This window comes from Sinocyclocheilus rhinocerous, unplaced genomic scaffold (genome assembly GCF_001515625.1).
Source record: "Sinocyclocheilus rhinocerous isolate Xijiao unplaced genomic scaffold, SAMN03320098_v1.1 scaffold1506, whole genome shotgun sequence".
Classification (NCBI taxonomy): domain Eukaryota; kingdom Metazoa; phylum Chordata; class Actinopteri; order Cypriniformes; family Cyprinidae; genus Sinocyclocheilus; species Sinocyclocheilus rhinocerous.
The window spans coordinates 201175-205460 of NW_015658506.1; the positions used below are offsets into that span (position 1 = coordinate 201175).

A 4286-nucleotide genomic window follows, 5' to 3' on the forward strand; every position below is an offset into this window, starting at 1 on the left:
AGTGTGTGTGAGACCGTGTGTGTGTGAGACCGTGTGAGTGTGTGTGAGACCGTGTGAGTGTGTGTGAGACCGTGTGTGTGTGTGTGAGACCGTGTGTGTGTGTGTGTGTGTGAGACCGTGTGTGTGTGTGTGGTTCAGGTATATCTTACGTTATGGGGACAAATTTCCCCACAAAGAATGCAATATTCAAAATCCTTGTCCTTGTGGAGACATGTTTTGGTCTCCATGAGGAAACAAGCTAATAAATCACACAGAATTAAGTTTTTTGAGAGTGTAAAAATGCCTGTAGTTTTGTGTGAGGGGTAGGGTAAGAGGATAGAAAATACAGACTGTACAGAAGAAAAACCATTACACCTATGGAATGAACCCATAAAACACAATGTGTGTGCGTGTGTGTGTGTGCAGTCCACATATCTGGTTAAGTGTGTGAGTTTGTGATATATGTGTTGCTGTATGAATCTGCTGGAAATGATTCAGTGTGTGTGTGCAGTCCACATATCTGGTTAAGTGTGTGAGTTTGTGATATATGTGTTGCTGTATGAATCTGCTGGAAATGATTCAGTGTGTGTGTGCAAGCCATTGGAGACTTTTTGACCAATTAGAGGGAAAAAAAATAATTCTGGCATTGATTCCAATTCTAAACAGCTGATAGGAAACACACATGACATGATTACTGAAATACGATCAGATAAAATGATTCTCAGCCAGGTCAGTATACAGTAATCGTCAGACAAGGATTTATTAAGTGATGTTTCACTGGAGCTGGAGCATCAGTACAAATAAGTGTAGCGATGCTTCTCTCTATAGCCCAGATGTGTTTGTGTGAAACTGATCCCAGAACACACAGATTCATACACCGCTGTGACTCCACTGCAGTTCAAGCACCATCCTGACACCTCTGACACACTCCTCACAGCAGGAGTCTGATCCTGATCCTGTTCATTCACACCGCAGACCTGAGTCCGTGTCCTTGTTATGATTGCTCATCAGCGTCTCGATGTGTGTCTGAGGATCTCCAGCGTCTGCAGGACTCCAGAGGTCGCCCTGTAATCTGCCTGTTTGCTCGACAGCGTTCAACAAATTCCCCAGCATGCCTGTGGCTTAATTAGAAGCTCGTCTCTCAGAGCCACTTAGAATCAAATGAGATGCAAATGAAAACGCCTAGAGACGCGGAGGAGAGTCTTCACGGAAGGAGAACATGCCTATTTTGGGACTTTGGGACTTTCTGCTGTGTTTTCCTGCCCAGTGAAGTCTGTATTCGTGAGGATTTTGTCCTGAGGATTTTCTAATCAGAAGTGCTTTTTGAGCAAAGTCTAGCTGCTAGTCGTGAGCATTTGAGCTCCTTTACTGAAGGCAGTTGACCTTTTTAACAACTTCCCGTGGCGCTGCACTGCTGGCGACACGGACACTTGTTGCTGCTGACATTCTTAACTCTTTGAACCATTTGAACTTTAAACTCTTAAGCTGATATATCGGACTGATTGACTGGCTAATTTTAGCAGTGAAACACCACAATGACGACACTCATACAGCTCTCCATTGGATTGTTAATTATCGCGCACCTGGTGTCAGTCTGCTATTCGCACACAATGGCGAGCAGCGACCCAACTATGGCATATACAAGAAAGGATTTGCTTCAGCTCCTTTCGGCCGACTACGATACACCAGCAGACCTTCCAGACTGTTTGAGAGCTCGGACGGTGGTGAGCAGAGGCCGGCGGAAAAGAGGGCACTGAGGTGGCGTCAGGCGGCGTTTTCGACGACGTGGAAGCAGACCTCCATTACCTGCAATAATCCTGAGTAATGTCAGATCGTTACAACAAAAGATGGATGAACTACGCATTAAAGCTAGAGCCTGTTTTGAGTATCGGGACGCGGGTCTCCTGGTACTTACTGAAACCTGGCTTCGTCCTGAGATGGCCAGCTCGCTGATAGAGGTACAAGGTTTTTCTCTCATTCGAGCTGATAGATCGGCCACCTCGGGGACGAGCAGAGGAGGTGGTATCTGCGTGTTTGTAAATGAGCGATGGTGCAGTCATATAATCGTGAAATCCACGGTATATTGAGCTCTTATGTTTGAGTTTGAGACCCTTTTATCTCCCAAGAGAATTCGGGAACATTTTGATCTGTGTGGTTTACGTTCCGCCTTCGGCCAAGGCAGCAAACGCCGCGGGCGTTATAAGAGACTGCATTCAAACCCAACTTCAATGGACACCAGGAGCGCCGGTTTTTATTCTTGGTGATTTTAACCATTGTAAATTAGAGACAGTTCTCTCCGGGTATGAACAGTATGTTAAAGACAACACAAGAGAAAATAATGTTTTAGATAAATGCTATGGGAACATAAAAGAGGCATACACGTCCAGACTAAGGCCTCCTTTATCGAACTCCGATCACAACACTGTGTTTTTAATTCCGACATATAAGACTCTGTTGAAGAGACACAAACCCGTGGTGAAAAATGTTAATGTGTGGTCAAAGGACAGTGTTGAAGCCTTGAAAGGTTGTTTTCTTTGCACTGATTGGGAAGTTTTCCATAGTGATGATATTGATGAAACTACTATGGTAATGACAGACTATATTAAATTTTGCACCGATAATGTGATACCCAAAAAGGAAGTGATCATTTATGCTAACAATAAACCTTACATAACTAAAGAGATCAAAGACTGTATTAACAGGAAGAAACTGGCTTTTTGCAGTCATGATTGTCTTGGAGTAAGAGCTGTTCAGAAGGAGTTGAATGGATTATTAAGAGATGCCAGGAAGAAACATAAAGCTGAGTAAGTCTAATCCTAAACCGCTGTGGGACTCTATGAAATCTATAACTAATATGCAGTCTTTCAGAAATACTGTTTCTATTTTTGATGACTTACAGAAAGTGAATGATTTAAATGATTTTTATCTAAGATTTGAGAAGCATGGGCATATCTCTGGGAATAGTATTGGTGTAAGGGATTTTTCTCCAGATATCATCAAAGATAAGTTATTGATTCATCCGAAACAGATTAATTTCTATTTTAAACATATCTGTTCAAAGAAATCGGCAGGCCCGGATGGAATTTCTCCCTATATTGTTAAGTGTTGTGCAGATGAATTGACTCCAGCTTGGCTTCCTATATTTCAACAATCTTTGGATTCAGGTATTGTTCCCAGTTTGTGGAAAAGAACATTGATTATACCTGTAATAGATCCCTTACAGTTTGCCTATAGACAAGGGAGAGGAACTGAAGATGCTATTAACAGCATTATGCACTTGATTTTGAAGCATTTAGAAGATCCTAAAGCTTATGCTCGGTTACTGTTCGTTGATTTTAGCTCCGCTTTTAACACGATTCAACCTCATTTGTTAATTGATGCACTGATTGGGAAGTTTTCCATAGTGATGATATTGATGAAACTACCTTGGTGATGACAGATGATATTACATTTTGCACCGATAATGTGATACCCAAAACGGAAGTGATCATTTATGCTAACAATAAACCTTACATAACTAAAGAGCTTGGATTCAGGTATTGTTCCCAGTTTGTGGAAAAGAACATCGATTATACCTGCTCCTAAGATAGCTAGGCCTTCAGAGAACAATGATTTTAGACCGGTTGCATTAACATACAAAATGTATAGGTGACCATCGTCAAGTGGTTATAATATTATTCAGTCACAGACCTATAAGTATTTGGGCGTTTACATAGATAGTTCACTTACATGGAAAACACACATTGAATGGGTTTGCACTCGACTAATATCATCAAAGATAAGTTATTGATTCATCCAAAACAGATTAATTTCTATTTTAAACATATCTGTTCAAAGAAATCGGCAGGCCCGGATGGAATTTCTCCATATATTGTTAAGTGTTGTGCAGATGAATTGACTCCAGCTTGGCTTCCAATATTTCAACAATCTTTGGATTCAGGTATTGTTCCCAGTTTGTGGAAAAGAACATTGATTATACCTGTTCCTAAGATAGCTAGGCCTTTAGAGAACAATGATTTTAGACTGGTTGCATTAACATCTGTGATTATGAAATGTTTTGAAAAGCGTGTTGTAGCTATGTTGAAAGCAGTTTGCTAGTAATCTAGATCCCTTACAGTTTGCCTATAGACAAGGGAGAGGAACTGAAGATGCTATTAACAGCATTATGCACTTGATTTTGAAGCATTTAGAAGATCCTAAAGCTTATGCTCGGTTACTGTTTGTTGATTTTAGCTCCGCTTTTAACACAATTCAACCGCATTTGTTAATTGATAAAATGAAGCAGCTGAGTGTAAACCCATGTATTA

At 40.9% G+C, this 4286-nt stretch overlaps 1 protein-coding gene across 1 annotated transcript in view; it reads left to right on the forward strand.

Moving 5' to 3' along the window:
- The window catches only part of LOC107722243 (threonylcarbamoyladenosine tRNA methylthiotransferase-like), a 222711-nt gene that overhangs the window by 77423 nt on the left and 141002 nt on the right, over nucleotides 1–4286 (forward strand). The gene's annotated exons all lie outside the window — the stretch shown is intronic.